A 19,329-nucleotide genomic window follows, 5' to 3' on the forward strand; every position below is an offset into this window, starting at 1 on the left:
GAAATGCCTTGCATAATAGTACTAGTGATATTGGTAATATTAAGAAAAAAGAGATAAAATACAGATGAACAGTTTTCTTTTACCTTCCCTTTCTACTCAACAAGGAATTTGAATATAAAAGGTGTCAGCAGGAAAGAAGAGCAAGGCTGGTTGGAAAAGCAGGTAAGCGTAAATAGTAAGTAAATAGTATTGTGTGTTTAACTGATTTCATGAGTGTGCGTATATGTATGTATGTATATATATATATATATATATATATATATATATATATATATATATATATATATATATATATGAGAAAACTTCATAATATTGAAGACCAAAACTCTGAAACTCACAACACTGAAAACACATATCATACATATACTGAGTTTAAACAACATAAATTATAGCACTTTCCAACAAGTGTAAGCAGGGGGCAAGCCCCCCTGCACCCCCACACCCCCTGCTACTTAAATATATCAACTCCAAGATTGCACTTAGCGTAGTGAAGTGCAATCTTGGAGTTGATATATGTAAGTAGAAGGGGGTGTGGGGGTGCTATGATTTATGTTGTTTAAACTCAGTATATGTATGATATGTGTTTTCAGTGTTTTGAGTTTCAGTGTTTTGAGTTTTCAAGATTTTGAAGTTTCAATGTTTTGGTTTCAGTGTTTTGAGTTTCAGTGTTTTGAGCTTTCAGTGTTATGAAGTGAATCCATATATATATATATATATATATATACATATACACTACTAAAACTCAAACGGATATATCATTGAATTCATTTTTGTGAGATGAAAATCACAAAAAACGAAATAGCCAACACCAAATTTTTCCCAGAGCAAGTAAACACCTGCACAAACTTCAACGAAACATGCACCAGAGTAAATAAAACCCAGCTAGGTTGGGGGCTGTGCCCCCCACACATGCCTAAGTATATAAATCAACTCCAGGATTGCACTTCAGTGTAGAAAAGGACATTTTGGTCAAGTTTTTACTTGCCCTGGGAAAAATTCATTTCGGTATTTAGTTTTCGTGATTTTCATCTTGCGAAAATGAAATTTGATGACATGGCCATTGACTATTAGAAGGGTGTGTGTGTGTGTGTGTGTGTGTGTGTGTGTGTGTGTGTGTGTGTGTGTGTGTGTGTGTGTGTGTGTGTGTGTGTGTGTGTGTGTGTGTGTATATATATAGGTGTGTGTGTATATGGAAATAATTTATAAAGGATGGCAACTGAAGCACTTCTGTGCATTATTGTCTCTTTAACTGATTTTGTTAATGTAATAAAGAAATAATTTATAAAACATGGTAACTAAAGCACTGCAGTACATTCAGTACATTGCTGCAACCAAATGTAAAAGATATGTCGACATATCAATGCAATTTTCTGCCTTTAACTGATTTTATAAGATGTAAATATTTATAAAGTATGTTTTCAGAGCAATACTGCAAACAAATGCATATGATGCATAAACATGACTGCAAAATGTAAATCCACCAAAACCTGATAGTAATATACTCACTCCCCAAGTACACATAAGCACTTCCCATATATTTTCATCCAAAGTACACATAAGCATTTTTCATACCATTCTTTCCATGTAGACATAAGCACTTTCCACATCAGTAGTCCCGTGTCTGCATAAGCACTTTCCATGCATTCTGTTTTACTTCAATAGAGACTTATAAAAATAAAAATGTTTAAGGTAAGAAAATGAATGCTGTGAAGCATGAAGCTTTAATTTATTGTGTGTATTTTCTCTTTTCTCTCTTCCCCCACGTATTTTTTCCTCTGCTGTTTCTTATTTTGATTATGCATGCCTTTTCCTTTTTTTTATTTTCTTTTTCTGCCATTTATGTTCATTTTTTTACAGATCTACATTCCTCAAGATAATTCATAAAAATAAAATCAGAAACTAGCTCGCAGTCACCCCAGGCAGTCAGCAAACAAATAGTATAAAAAGCAGTCACGTCTCTTCAGACACTGGTTCCTGGGATATCAAATCCAAATGAAGTATAAATTCACTCTCGATTTAAAACACAAAGTAGCAGTGTTATTCAGGTACACAATTGGCAAGCGCTTTCGCTATCAAGCTTCATCAAGCCTATAACAGTCAAATCTAAAATGAGGCTTATATAAAAAATTCAAAAAATGTCAATCAACACAATTAATCAATTAGTGAAATAGCCCCTTAAAGGCATCAGCTTCATAAGACATTTCATGAATCAACAAAAATTGAACAGATGCATTTTAAAATTCAACCATATCTAAACATATATATATATATATATATATATATATATATATATATATATATATATATATATATATATATATATATATATATATATATATATACATACACATACATACATAAAAAACAATTATATATGCATATATATAAAAAAGCACATATATCGCTTACTTAAAAACAAATACATTTATACTACATAAAAATATCATCATAAAAGGTTACGAGTCCTATTCATCAAAAATCACACTATATCTATTTTCTGTGTCTCCTATTTTTAAGGGCAGGTCTAAGAGGAACCCTATCATTGAGACCTGGGGGGGATGTGTGCTTGTGTTTTTATAATCCATTTTGTCTCAGCATCTTCAGTATAATTCCTAACATCACCTCCTCTCATACTAGGTGTATTCACATGCAGCACTGAAAATAGAAACCTGTGCGTACTATCATTCTGTAAGACGTTTAGATAATGCATTAACTTCAGATCTAACACAAATTTGATATGTGTTCTCTTATTCTTTCTTTCAACATCCTATCAGTTTTGCCGATATAAAATGATCGGCAGGATACACAGCTAGCAATATATACTACATGTCTAGTACTGCAGTTAGCGTTAATTTTGATAGGAAACACTTGTCCAGTGTTAGGATGTATAAAGACATTAATATCATTAATATAAATACAATAATTGTACTTGTAACAAGGTCGTGTACCTTCAAGACTTAAATTATTTCCATCTTGTTTATTGTTCGTAAAACACAATAACCTATGCAGGTTCTTTCTATTCTTAGAAACAAAACACGGTTGTTCACCTGCATATCTCTTGACCTCGGGATCCAAAGTCAGTAGATCCCAATGCTTAATAATGACATCTTTGATACTATGCACATCCTGTGTATAAAACAAAGTTAACCTCTGCTGGTTCTTATTGCTATCATTGGCGACCAGGGTCCCTTCAGAATTCATTCTATAAACTTGCAGCCCTGTCTCCGAAAATATAGGGCATACCCTTCCTTGCCTATGGTCCCTGACTTGAGTAAACGCTCTCTCAATTTCTACAGGTCTGTAATTCCTCTCACTGAACCTAACAGCTAAATCATCCAGTTCATTATCAAATTCTTCTGGACGTGGGTTCAATCTAGAAGCCCTAATCCCCTGCCCTTTAAGGATATTGGAAAAAATATAACCTGGGTGCATACTGTCTCTATGTAAAAACATATTCTTGTAACAAGACTTTCTATGCACCCCTGTATTAAAGTCACCATTTGGTAACCGCCATATATTCACATCTAAAAAAGAGATGTTCTGATTCGAATAGTTCATAGAAAATTTTAAATAAGGAGTAAGCATATTGACTTATTCCTCAAACACTAGTAAATCACTCAAACAGCCATCCCACAGAAAAAACAAATCATCCACGAAGCGTCTATAAAACAAGACATGTCTCCGAAATAAATCAAGACAACATAATCTTTCTTCTTCTCATAAGGCCATAACCAGATTGGCGTAGCTATTGGCACATGAAGTGCCCATAGCTACACCATCCTTTTGAGCAATGAAGTCATTATTAAACAAAAAAATGTTACTTTCCAGAATGATTTCCAGCAGAGTGCAAAGAAAATCCACCTTAGTGGGTACTAAGTTCGAATGTACACTCAAATATTTATGAATGCTCTCAATGCCTTTACCATTCGGAATATTAGTAAACAATGAATTCACATCCATTGTGACCAGTAGCAAACTTGAGTCACGATCATAGTTCCCAACTACTTCATAGAAATCTAACAAAAATTCCTTTGAATCTCTGAGTATAAACTTATTAACGTTGACATATGGTCTTAAAATTTTTTCTATGTACACAGATAAATTTGATGACATGGCCATTGACTATTAGAAGGCTGTGTGTGTGTGTGTGTGTGTGTGTGTGTGTGTGTGTGTGTGTGTGTGTGTATATATATATATATATATATATATATATATATATATATATAGGTGTGTGTGTATATGGAAATAATTTATAAAGGATGGCAACTGAAGCACTTCTGTGCATTATTGTCTCTTTAACTGATTTTGTTAATGTAATAAAGAAATAATTTATAAAACATGGTAACTAAAGCACTGCAGTATATTCAGTACATTGCTGCAACCAAATGTAAAAGATATGTCGACATATCAATGCAATTTTCTGCCTTTAACTGATTTTATAAGATGTAAATATTTATAAAGTATGTTTTCAGAGCAATACTGCAAACAAATGCATATGATGCATAAACGTGACTGCAAAATGTAAATCCACCAAAACCTGATAGTAATATACTCACTCCCCAAGTACACATAAGCACTTCCCATATATTTTCATCCAAAGTACACATAAGCATTTTTCATAACCATTCTTTCCATGTAGACATAAGCACTTTCCACATCAGTAGTCCCGTGTCTGCATAAGCACTTTCCATGCATTCTGTTTTACTTCAATAGAGACTTATAAAAATAAAAATGTTTAAGGTAAGAAAATGAATGCTGTGAAACATGAAGCTTTAATTTATTGTGTGTATTTTCTCTTTTCTCTCTTCCCCCCGTTTTTTTTTCCTCTGCTGTTTCTTATTTTGATTATGCATGCCTTTTCCTTTTTTTATTTTCTTTTTCTGCCATTTATGTTCATTCTTTTACAGATCTACATTCCTCAGGATAAGCCATTTGTACATTCCTCCCAGATTCACCATCTGTCTGTCCAGGGACATCAGGACATTCTCGCTGTGTTGGGGTAATGGCACCTGTTCTGCAGACACTCCCACATGTGGCAGCTTCGCAAGACTCACTGAATGGGGCCTTCAGGACATGACTGAGGACATGGTAGAGCAGGTCATGGACAGATGAATTCAGCCAGCTGAAGCTTCTCTTTAGCATGCTCAAAGCACACTGTCCCAGTTGGTGTTGACCACCATACCAACAAATGCCCCTACCCCCTCAACACTGGGGTCCACCACTGCATCACCATCCTGGCAGTGGAAGAGTTTGAGGCTTTGTTGACTGGGGACTTCTGATTGTTCCCCTTCTCTCCTACCTCCTCCAGCACAGCCCTATTGATGTGCTGCTAGTGTGTCTCCATCTTTGCTGTGTCACCCATTTTTCTTTCTTTCCTATCGCCTCCTTTCACAGGGGGTTCACAAAAGGATACCCCCACACAAAACATTTTAAACCCCTTTATAGTTTAAAATAGCAATAATAAAAGCTTCATAGTTTGCAGCTTGCCTTAGGTTTTTTTAAGTGTGACAGCATAGCCGTGATCATCCAGAATATCTAAATACATATGAAGTAATACGAAGCCTGTGGCTTTTGCGTAGTACTTCATATGTGCTTAACCCTTCATTTTAGATACTTCACACTTTTGCCATAAGAAGGTGTGTTTTTTTTAAAATGCCTTCACTTTTCCTTATTCAACGTGAATAACCTGTGCTTAGCTTATTTGCATATGCGCATAGCGGTGCTCTTCTCAGATTACTACACTGTCCAAGACTATGAATACCACCCTATATCTTAAACTTTCAGCTACTTTGTATTACTATGCAATGCTAGCACAAGTTTAAAACTAATTCTGTGACTTAGAGGGATGATATCCTGACTGTTATCCAGATAATCAAGTTTGATCCTTGCTGCTGTGGTGACAACAGTGGATGATGAGTGTGAGTGGCTGACACAGGCTTACCCATCTTGGGGTCAGACAGGTGTTTCAACCTAATGCAGTGCTGGAACTCATCAGGGGATGGATGCATAGTGCTCTGGGTATGGGTTGGGGAAAGTCACTTGGCTTTGCCACACTCCATTCAGGCAGTAGCCTTTTTTGAGCATGTATGGCAGTATAGAAAAGGATACCTTACCAGAAGTGAGTTTTCTCCACTTAATTAAACTTAATTAAACTAGAATTTACAGTACATATTGGCATGCACATCAGCTACCAGTGGTAGAGTTACATATGTATGCAACCCCCCTTCATAGTTGACTGGATTGTTGGGCAATCCATGTTCAGCTGTCCTCCAGTAGGGGAACAAATGGAGCACAATCATAATAAGATGGCAATACAGTCAGTAAGTATGGTGTAAGAAAAAAAGATATGACCATGTCTACATTCTTTTTTTTTAATTCCTGCAGAATCCTAATGGTTCTAACCTTGCTGTTTAACTCTGCTTCAATAGTTCCATAAAATATTTCAGTGGAAGGGTTTAATGTACAGACAGGACGTGGAACAGCAGAAAATAGGAGAAATAATTACACAGTCAGAAACAGTTGTGAAGATCCTACATACATGACAGGATGATAGAATCTTGAATACAAGTTATTTTACAGATGGGCTGCAATAGAAATTCATTTAATTCAGTGAACCAGTTTCTGTGAGGAGGTCATCTCTGAGGGGATAAAGAAAGCCATGTGGATATGATGTATATGGATTTCATCAGGAGTTTTGGCACTGTGCTCACAGAAAATTCACCGAGAAACTAAACAGTTTGGAAGTGTAACCTGTATTGATGAGGTGGGTGCACAAGGTAAGTATTATCACTCAATGATTAAAATTTCTGTTTCACAGCTTCAATATTTATGTCTCAGTCCTGATAACCATTTATTGTCTGTGAGGGGCTCTATGTATTTTAACTGTATCTGTGTTTTCTATGGGTGTTTTTGTTTATTCCCATCTCACAAAAATATGATGGATAACTGGCTGTGCTAAATTGTCTGTGTCATAGATAAAAGGTTTGTGAAGGCTCAATTCACTTAGGCTGCTCCAGCTGCATAGAGGGATAAAGCCCTGATTATGTCCCAGTGGACCTAGATTCAGTTACAGGCTTGGACGTCTGATGGAGTGGTATGAGTGCTGGATGTTCCCATCCTGGAAGGGAGGGGGGTGATGGGGAAAATCCTGCATTGACCCATGGTGGATGTCAGGGGGATTGTATCAAGGGGGTTCATGGTACAATGAGAAGGTGGATGCTGGACATGACTGAGCTACTATGGAGGTGGGGAGATATCCCACAATGGCTCCATTGCATGTCCACCCTTCAGATGTAGTCACAATCACTGAGAGGGAGAGGGATCATGGGTGGATTATATGGACTGACTAAATGTCAGCTTCAACCCCCCCCAGGACACCCGTAAGATCTGTGGAGGCCCCAGCATAAAATCAGTAATAAACTGGGGTGAATTGGAGTAGATGGTACACCCAGCAATGGGTATGGGACACTGGGATGACTGTCCAGATGAAGAAGGGGCAAAAAAGGATCAATTGACTTACTCAGTAACAAACAATTAAACAAATAATTTAATGAATGGGCTAGAGGCAGCAATTGGCATTTACACAAGACTCATTGGAGGAAAATCAAAATTCAATGTGGCACCATTCCTGGTTAGTCTACTTCTGTCAGATGCTATGTAGGGTACCAGTCTCTGATGAGAGACAATACATTTAGAATGGTAAAAAACTGAATGGCATGAGTGATTTACCGCAAAATCATGCATGGATATGTGCTTTGGTACATGATCCAAGCAAAATCATATAATTTGGGAGGTATCACTCTAGAAACAATGGAGGATTTAAAAAAGTAGAAATAATGAAAAAGGGAAGGTTATACATGAAGTAAAATGCAAAAGACCTGTGACAAAGTCTGACAAGGTTCTGAAGGATGTGATTTAGAGATTATTGTTATTACTATTTTAATTATTAGATTGTGTTCATCACACTATGCGTGTGATCTCTTTTTCAGGGGACCTTATGTGGTATCTATATAGATGAGCAAACTTGTGTCAGCAATATTCTCCTGCTGTTCCAAATGTTAAGTGGAATCTATGGGATATTTACCACTCACCAACTCAGGCAACTGGGACCTTATATATAGGTTGGACATGATGACATCATCCTTTCTTATTGCTGGGAGCCAAATATGGCATGCTGTATCAAATTCTGACTGCAGTAGATAGTACAACAGATGAGGCACTAGCCAGCATACAATGCAGCAGTGCCAAACTGGTGACTACATTGGATGACAGATGTACATACTAGGTAACAGAAAGTCACTGGTGAACATGATCTGGACTTACCACACGATCAGGGGATAGGTCATCTTGAATGAAGATAAAGAGATATTGCTTGCAATTGGAAGGATGATACCTTAAAGTAGAGTAAAGAAATATTTTACACTGAAAGAGTGAGCAAAAGAGAGTGTGAGTGCCTTACGGTGCATTACCAGAGGTAGTAGCTGAATGAATTTGAAAAGAATGATGTAACTGTCCTTCGGACATCATGAAAAGCAATGGGATGAGGAATGGGATGCATGGCTTCTTAAAACATTTGTAGCACTTAGACACACTCAATACACAATAGCTGTAGGTATTTTCTTACATTCATATTAGTGAGGCCTTATTTGCATTTTTTTTTTTTTTAACAATCTAACTAGGTTAGGATATACTACATATAAAAGTTTAGAAGAAGCAAAAATGCTTGCCATATCACTTATATTCACAGTACAAAATATAACACCAAAGGTTTGAAGTTTTTGTTGTTAGTGTTCGTAGTCCATCAGTGCTAGCTTGCCACATGTGCCGAGCTTTGTGCTTTGGTTGCAGGAGATGGAGAACAGTAAAAAGTTGAGCTTTGTTTTTGTTTTACACCTTTTTTCTTTTACCCATGTTTGTTCAGCCTCAGAGTTTGTATGTATAAAGACTGCAGATGTGAGAATGCCTATCCTTCCTGGGAGTGCAGTTGGCTTGCCCCCATGCAAAAAGAGGTTAGTTTGTGAGGTATGGCGATGTTCACTACTTCATTTACTTGGGTTTGTCCAATGTGATTGTGCAATGTTTGGGAAAGAGTAGCTGCATCTCAGCTGAGTACGATTCAGTTTATCAGAGAAAATCCAGAATTAGAAAAAGAAAATCAAAACTGTGCAACCATTGCATTTATTTATATATTTTATAACTAGATAAATAAACTGGCCTGATTGCATTTTCCAGCTGCACAAACATAGTCACACAGCAGGTTGTCATACAAGCATGTGCCAACATCAACAGCAAGTTTGTAAAAGTCTAAAGAGTTTAAAGAGTAAATTTAAGATGGAACAATGGAGACATGCAGCATATATTAAAATTTGTACTGATTGCTTGCTATATTAATTGAAGGAAGGCAACAACATTGCAGGTCTCTACAATGCTTGCAATAGATGTGAATACTTTAATGTGCAAGAAATTAGAGTTGCAAATAAATTGCATTTATTTGGATAAGCTGAATGAGATATACTTTTTCAGCAGCTTGAACATAGGGCCCGAAATCTATAGTTTTCCAGAACAGTGGCCAGCCCTCCTAGAAGGCTACAATATGTCACACTGTCGCAAAGAGATTAGTGCATTTGCATTCAGTTATTCAGTAATGGTTTGGGTATTTCTGCAGAGTGTAAGATATATATTACTTTCTCATATAGTGAATGTAGAGACTTGAAGCAGTATGTTCTAAATTAAATGTTAGCTGTATATTTACCAAAACTGTGCAAAGAAGGTTATAATGTTAGAATGAATAGCTAGACCTACCTGGTTTTACAAAGAAAGGATATAGGGGCCTGCACAAGGTAATAACTTACAAAGAACACTTCACAAAAGGACCCTAACACAGATTTAGAACACAATAACTTATATATATATAGATATATATATATATATATATATATATATATATATATATATATATGTATAGATTTTGTAGAGGGTGAACCTCGGGATCTAGGGAAGACACCCTATAGTGAATCCAAGAGGTTGGTGCAATATAGTTATAAGGAAGGACACATGAATGGACAAAGGAGTACCTTATATATGTTCTTAATTACTGTGGCATTAGAAAGAGAACATAGATGCAGACGAATAGTGCAGTATATTCAAACAGAAAATATATCTCATAGGGGAAGAGATCAGAAAAAGGAGAAGAAAATTAAGAGGAAAAAAATGTATGAATTCCTTTAACACAGATGGTGGACAAGGAAAACACAATGTTACAGAAAGTAAAGGGGGTTAGCACAGTCCGTGGCACATTCATGACATTTATGAATACATGTCACAGATGTAAGAGAATTCTGAAGGTCAGGGTTCGAGGCATATATATATATATATATATATATATATATATATATATATATATAAATAAATTCTTAATGGGGCTGTCCAGTACTGCCCATCTGGGTTAGGGCCCACTTTTACTTGAGGCTCTCATTACTTAAGGGAAAAAGAGTAATGATCATACAGGCTCAGTGTGACAGTTTGCATCTGCCCTCTCACATCTTGGAGTCAATCAAATGAAATATATTGCCAGTGTCTGTGATGTAACTTGGTACTTGCCCTCCTCTGAGGGCTGAAGGGCCATTTCAGTGCCAAGGACAGGTAGTGTATCCATTTTTTTTCTGAAAGTATATGCAGGCTGCCACAACATCATTTAGGAAGATACAACTAGAGAAAGAGAAAAGGAGAAATAAAGGAAGAAAAGGGAGACAAAGGAAACCATCTGCAGGCTATGTCAATCAATGCTAGTAGTTATGCTCAGACATCAGTGCCAGCCTTATTAAACAATAGTGGACTGTGTCCCTTCATGCCTTTACTATCAGTGACTTGCCTGCTGGGTTACTACTCCCTGCACAGTACAGTATACGTTTAACTCAGACTGTGGGCTCATTTCCCGTATTGACTTGTGGTAACAGTGGCTTAAAACTATTTTCTTGTTAGTTGATCAGCTCATTTTGTATAAATGTTCTTGCAGTTATAACTCTGTGTAATTTCCCTAGACTAATCTTTGCTTTCTTCTTGACATGTTGTTTATTCCTCAAATCATTCTTATCATTCTTGTCTGGCTTTCTATCACCTAGTCTACTAAATAAGATCTGCAAGTAACTTGCTTCTAATCCATTGGCACTGAAGTGATCTTTTAAGAGTGTCATGTAGTAAAATAAATAAAACTATTTGTGCAACTGTCTTTCACCTTTATGCTTTAAGATTATCATATCCAGGGTGGAAATAAAAAAACAATTATTAACTGTATGTTTATCTTGGGTAATGTTCATGTGACTAAACTACAAATGGTTTATTATCAAGTAATTGAGGACCACAACCTCAAAGACCACAATCCTGTGATAACCATACTGTCATCTGAAGGAGTCCCTGTCCTCTTTAGTAATGGGTGTTAACCCTAACCATAACATTGCTCCTTCCTCCAACACTAACCTTACACCATAACATCATTAAATCTTCCTGTAAGTCTGCCACTATTCAGACAAATTTGAGGCTAGTGTGATAGATGTTTTAGTTGTAATATCAGCAGAGGAAATTGTTTTCCTCTCTCAATATTATTGTTTTCCGTTTTTTTTTTTTTTTGCTGTTGTGTATGATCAAAGTTATTAGTGTGATCCAGTCAAACACAGTAGATACATATGTGTGTGTGTGTGTGTGTGTGTGTGTGTGTGTGTGTGTGTGTGTGTTTGTGTGTGTGTGTGTGTGTGTGTGTGTGTGTGTGTGTGTGTGTGTGTGTGTGTGTGTGTGTGCATCTGTGTATATATATATATATACATATATATATATATATATATATATATATATATATATATATATATTTGTGTGTGTGTGTGTGTGTGTGTATATATGTATATATATATATATATACTAATTAGTCGAAGATGCCATGTAAGATGTGTTATAAACAAGGGCTGTAGCCTAAGGTAATCTTGATATCTGCTTCCCAAGGAATGGAAATGTGCAATCAAGGAAAAGAGGCTCGGAGAATCTCAGTCAAAAATCTGACCAGAGGATGCCTTAGAGTGCCAAGAAGTTGCCTAGGGATGTACACATAAGGATACCTTAAGCTTATATGCTTATGCTAAGAACGAACCAGAGGTCACTTGGTGGTAGAGAAAGCTGATCACCCTGACATTAAACAGGGAACAACAGCTGAGAATTGTAGGTCAATTTGTGTAAGTCATAGACTTGTCTAAAGCAGAATTATACTGTTTTTTTTTTTTTTCATTTTATGTTGAACATCTCACTGGACTGTCTGAGGAACTGTCAACAGTGTGTGTTCAGTACTGCACATTTGGGTTTTAGCAAGCATAAGTTGACTGATATAGCAAATATCTTGTTCTTCCTTCACAACCTGTATATATACATATACTCATAAATGTATTATTTATATGTCTGTATTTATATCTGTAATTAGATATCTAGATATAGATCTATTTACATAGAGATATATAGATATATATCTATTTACATAGAGATATCTAGATATAGATATATTTACATAGAGATATATGGATATAGATATATTTACATAGAGATATCTAGATATAGATATATTTACATAGAAAAAAACATTTGAAATTTTGGCAATGGCACCGTGGATAGAGGGGAGAATTTCCCTTTTCTGCACTGAAGTCTGCAGAGTCTCAGAGTTGGTATATAGGGGGGGGGTGTGGGGGTGCAGGCCCCTGCCCCCCCTGCCTATTTTTTTTATGTTCCAACATCCAAATGTTGAACATTTACATAGACCCTATATTTACATAGAGATATCTAGATATATATATTATTTACATAGAGATATATGAGATATATATTTACATACAGATATATATATATATATATATATATAGAGATATAGATATATATAGATAGATATATATATATATATAGATATCATCAATATATATTATAGATATATAGATATAGATCTATTTACATAGAGATATCTAGATATAGATATATTTACATAGAGATATATGGATATAGATATATTTACACAGAGATATCTAGATATAGATATATTTACATAGAGATATATAGATATAGATCTATTTACATAGAGATATCTAGATATATATATATTTACATAGAAATATATGGATATAGATATATTTACACAGAGATAACTAGATATAGATATATTTACGGGTACCTGTCAAATCTTCGAACGCTCAAAATTTCGAACAAAATTTCGAACATTACATAGTCGAGACCAAACATTTGAAATTTTGGCAATGGCACCGTACAGTGCAGATAGGGAGAATTTCCCTTTTCTGCACTGAAGTGCGGTCTCAGAGTTGGTATATTTAAGTAGGGGGGGTGTGGGGGGTGCAGGGATGCTTGCCCCCCTGCCTACACTGTTAAATTTTTTCTGTGTTTTCCTTTTTTTTTTATGTTCGAACATCCAAATGTTGAACATTTGGTCTCGACCATGTAATGTTCGACATTTTGGATGTTCGAATATTTAACATAGACCCTATATTTACATAGAGATATCTAGATATCGATATATTTACATAGAGATATATAGATAGAGATATATTTACATACAGATATATAGATATAGATATATTTACATAGAGATATCTAAATATAGATATATTTACATAGATATCTAGATATCAATATATTTACATAGAGATATATAGATATAGATATATTTACACACACACATATATATATATATATATATATATATATATATATATATATATATATATAGATAGATAGATTTACATAGAGATATATAGATATAGATATATTTACATAGAGATATATAGATATAGATATATTTAAGATTTATGTTAATTTCATTATCTGAGAAGAGTGGGAAAGACTCTCAGTGATAAACTCACTGAGAGATGCAAAAGAACCTCAATAGAGTCCTAGGTTAAAACACAAGGCTTGTCAGAAATAAGATTCTCAGCAACAGATACTCATTAAAACAGAAGTTACTAAAGTAAAAATTGAAGAATTTTCAAAACCAAAAGCAGAAGAAAGTCACTTATATAAGTCGTCTTTTATAGAAGTGGAAACTGCAGAAGAAGAAAAACCTAAACCTGACTTCACAGGTTAATAAACTATATCCTCTAATTCATGTCAGTGTAATGACAAAAATGTTCCTGAGATAGTAGATTTGTAGATAACCACCGAGAACTTTAGGAAAGCACATAGAGAAGGCAATGTATTAAGCAATGCTACAAACATAGAGTTAAAGCAGAAAGAGAAAGAGATCAGCAGGCTACCCCTATACAATGCTCCTATTTTGCATTAAAGAATGGTTTGGTGTATAGGGTAAACAAAGACAAATTTAGAAATACTCACAGAAAAAGAAGAACCAAGGTCCAGATCCACTCAGGAAACTTTTTATTACTGCATTATTTAAGGCTTGAATGGCTTGAGCCAAAGAGGTAAGAGTAGGTGAATCAGTTTCCTCGGTTCCCTCCATACCAAACAGAAGAATCCACAATACACACCAACTGATATTCTATGGATTCCTGTGTTTGGTATGGAGGGAACTGGGGACACTGATTCACCTATTCTTACCTCTTTGGCTCTAGCCATTCAAGCCTTAAATAGTACAGTAATAAAAAGTTTCCTGCGTGGATCTGGGCCTTGGTTCTTCTTTTTCTGTGAATACAAATTTAGAAATACTGCACAAAATATAAACATTGGGCATATAAAGCTGGTTATGATCAAAGACCCGATCATAATTTTTTGTAGTCTGTGGCTCAAGTATAAGAGAAGAAGTAGTTTTCAAAACCTTTGCAAGCCAGGCAAGCATTTGGTGGTTTCCGACAAACACAGAAATGAAGTGCCTGAGTATAAAAGTAATGGCTTTAAAAAGACACTTTGTTCCGCCACACATTTTATTTATAAAAAGTGTAAGAATAATGTGTTAAACCAAGTCATTTGTATTTCAAGTGTGTGTGTGTGTGTGTGTGTGTGTGTGTGTGTGTGTGTGTGTGTGTGTGTGTGTGTGTGTGTGTGTGTGTGTGTGTAATGGGGGAGGGAGGTTGAGGTACTTCTGCACAGAGCCACACATTAATGTTTATATATGGGGAGTTTCAAAGTGCTTTTAATATCCAGAGGATGCTCAAGAAATTTTATGCAATGTGATGGAGGCTCAGTATGACCAGTCCAAGAATCCATATCCCAATCTGATTGGACAAGAGTTTCATTAATTGATGACAGGAGTAATGCAAGATGATGATGTAGGTAGGATATAAAACAATTGCTGACATTTCCTGTCAGATAAACATTGTTGTCGTTCCCCTTACCTGTGTCAATTTTTAAAATATGTATATAGATATATGTTTGTGGATATTTATCTATATATCTATATGTATATATACACACATATATATATGTATATATATATATATATATATATATATATATATATATATATATATATATATATATATATATATATATATATATACACACACACACACACACACACACACACACACACACACACACACACACACACACACACACACACACACACAAACACACATATCTTTCATACGTGCATCTCTTAACTGCTATGATTTAAACATAATTCTATGATTGTCTTCCTCTGACATAGCCTTGCTCATTCTACGTTTACTGGTTTTCTTCATAATTTTGGACCTACTTGAAGGTACAAGCTTTGTTAAATAATTTATGTAAGCCTATAGATAGATTATCTAAAATTAACTAAATGAAATGTAGTATCTGATGAGTTTCTGTTCTTAGAAAAATAAGAAAGCACACTACTTTTGACCCTTTGCTATTCTTTTGAAAACACAGTGCTATAATTTTAATTTTCAGGGCTGAAAAGTATGCTCACATGTATTTTACTGTCTGAAGTCATTGATTTACAGCTTCTACATACCAGACTCTCAATCTCTAGAAGTAGGAAGAAATGCCTATGAGTATCCATGGCCTCACAAGGTAAAAAAAAGTTAACCAGAGTGGTTCTCATGACCATTAGTAGCCTCACATTCTAGTCCATGGTTTGGATTGTGAGCACCTTAAAAGGTTAACATATCACAAGCCACTACCAGTGCCTATATAGATCTGGATTTCTAAAACTGGAATTAAAACTCCATTTAGACCTGAGTTTAAATAAATCTCTTCTTCCTTTAAATTAACCTATTATCTGGAAATCATGAGAAGGATATAACTTTCCTATTGTCTCTGATTCATCTATAATACACTTGTATCGTCTTCTGTCCAAAAATTGTCCAGTCTTCACTTATTTTATTGCATATAGTATCTGGTACAAAATTTGCAGAAACAGAAGCCCAGCTAAATATGTGACAGTACAATGCATTTATACTGTCTGAGGAATGGATCAGCCAAACAGCAGCATTTCACCTTGAAATGTAGTATGCCAGTATATTTAATATAATATAGTTAAGAATATATTTGCAGGAGGAGTATTTCTCATGATGAAGAAAGGCAAAAGTTTCGTGCCACCCAGATTCAGCAATGGACTTAAACAATGGACACTCTATACACTTAGAATGAGACCTCCATCAGAAATACTAAGACAATGTTGTTGCTGTTTCATCTTGTTTAAAACCCACAGTAGTCTCCCTTCAAGAGGCAATCTCCATGCTCTCTTTCTGAGCATAAATCTGGAGTACCTTCTCAGACAGTTTCTGGATATAGCTTTCTTCCTTGTTGAGCAGACAGACCACAATTCTTTGCCAGAGATGGCCTGCACCTGTCGTCCTTGGGATTCCGGATACTGAATAAGGTTCTTGCCACCCCTATAGTGCCTTTTTGGGCAAGGTTCAAATGACAAATTCACCACCATAACAGGTACAAGCAAGCAAAATATGAGTCTAAACTTCAAAATGTATTCACTTGAGGCACTCCTTAAAATTGAGAATGCAGTGACAGAGACCTGGTTCAAAGCTCCAGAGAGCACCCCTGCATTAACAGGATATAATTCATACCACACCTTTTGGCTACCTAACCTGGACTGAAACACTAAAGGTGGAGGTGTGTCCATATTCATTAAGGATATCCACAACTCCAGGCTAGTTGCTCAGCATAATGCATCTGAGATTATCTAAGTGCAACTAATTCTGGGCAAGACTGCAATCCAAATTGTAACTTGCTATAGATCCCCCACCATTCCCCAGGATTCTCGCTCCTCATTTCTTGATACAGTGGAAAATATTAGGGTACAATCCACCACCTTAATAATGGGTGATTTCAACAACCCCACCATTAACTGGGAAAACTATTCATGTACCAACTCTTTTGCTCAACATTTTCTGAAATTCATAAATTCCAACCCCTTAGATCAACTTATCCGCACCCCCACCAAGGGCAGCAGTATCCTAGACCTGGTCATTACTAACATGGGCGACCGTTGTTCCATACCAGAGATCAATTCCTTGTTGGTCAGATCTGACCACAAGCTAATCAGCCTAGACATCCACATCCTGCCCCCACCTCCCATTAGGGAAACCACCGTAAAAAATTTCTCCAAAGCCAACTTCATGCTACTTAAGACAGAAGTGGCAAACTCTAACAGAACCAAGATGCTATCCTTCAAAAAAAGGAAGCCAATCTGGTGGTCCCCTGCCATAAACAAATTCTACAACAAAAGAAAGAAACTGTTGCAAAAAAGAGTAAAATCCCATGACTGGAAGAACTCCCTGGTTAGCCTCAGTAAGAAGCTGAGATCCCTCATAAAATCCTCCAAAGCTAGTTATGAAAACAAAATTGCCACTGATTCTAAAGACAACCATAAAGCATTCTATAGCTATGTCAAGAATCTCAATGGCAACACTCAGATCTGCTCTGAGTTACAGCACAATGGCACTAAATATACAGAACCAATTGATATTGCCAACATCCTGGCAGACAGGTTCAGTGCTAACTTTACCCCCCCACCCCCTAAAGGGTCCATCTCTATACCAGAAAAATGCAAATTTCCTGTAAGCATGGCTGCACAGGTAAAAACCACACTCTCCATAGCCAAGAACACAGCATCCATGGGACCTGACAACATCCCAGGCTGCGTTCTACATGAACTACAGAATGAACTGGCACCCCACCTAAGCATCATTTTCAGTCATAGCCTCACCTCAGGCTTTGTGCCCACTGAATGGTGCACAGCGATGGTTATCCCATTCCACAAAGGGGGAGCCACCACAGACCCCATGAACGACCACCCCATTAGCCTAATGAGCCTGATATGCAAGGCCATGGAACATATCATCATGGAACTTATAAACAAAGACATTGGTAATCTCCAAACTCTGGACCCCATCCAGTTCGGGTTTGTAAAAGGCAGATCATGTCTCCTAAACCTGATTGACATCTTTGAAGCAGTCACCAAAGCCATAGACGAGGGTAAGGTGGTTCACATAGCCTATCTAGATCTTGCCAAGGCTTTTGACACCATCCCCCACTCTGGAATTATAGATAAACTTACTAAACTAGGTATAAATCCATATGTCACAAGATGGGTTGCCAACTGGCTCACTGACAGAACCCACACTGTGAAAGTAGCAGACTCCAAATCTGACTTCAGACCAGTGACAAGTGGAGGACCACAGGGTTCAGTCCTGGGTCCTCTCCTGTTTGGTATCTACTTTTCTGAAGTACAGGCTAACACAGAAGTTCTTTGGCTAATGAAGTTCACAGATGACTGCAAACTAGGAGCCATAATTGAAACTCCTAATGATGTGGACATCCTACAAAAGGGCCTCACTGAGACAGATGCCTGGTGTCAAAGCCATGGCCTCAAGCTCAATGCCAAAAAGTGCATTGTCATCCCCTTTGGTAAAAACTCTGTACCCATGAGCTACCACATAGGTGGTAGTCTACTTAACACCGAAGGTGTGATAAGAGACCTTGGGACACAGGTGGACAGTAGTCTGTCCTTTGATAATCACATCGCCACAGTAGTCAGGAAATCCTTCTACGTGGCACAACTCATCACAAAAAGTTTCTCATCCAGGAAAAAAGAGGTCATTGTTCGCCTCTACTCGTCACTCATTAGACCCATTATAGAGTACAACTCCCCTTTTGGTATGCACCTCGCAAGACATCTACAACAACTGGAAAGACTGCAGAAATACCTCACAAAGAGGATTACTGGCCTCAAACAGATGCCCTATGCAGACCGTCTCAAAAAACTCCAGCTTTACTCCATCGCATATCACCTACTCAGAGGCGATCTCTACCTAACATACAAAGCTATGTCAAACTCAGAGCTGTTGGACATGCTCCACTTAAAGAAATCCCAATCCCTGCGTGCTACACGCTCTC

This window comes from Protopterus annectens, chromosome 3.part0, assembly GCF_019279795.1.
Source record: "Protopterus annectens isolate FY-2018-M chromosome 3.part0, PAN1.0, whole genome shotgun sequence".
Classification (NCBI taxonomy): Eukaryota; Metazoa; Chordata; order Ceratodontiformes; family Protopteridae; genus Protopterus; species Protopterus annectens.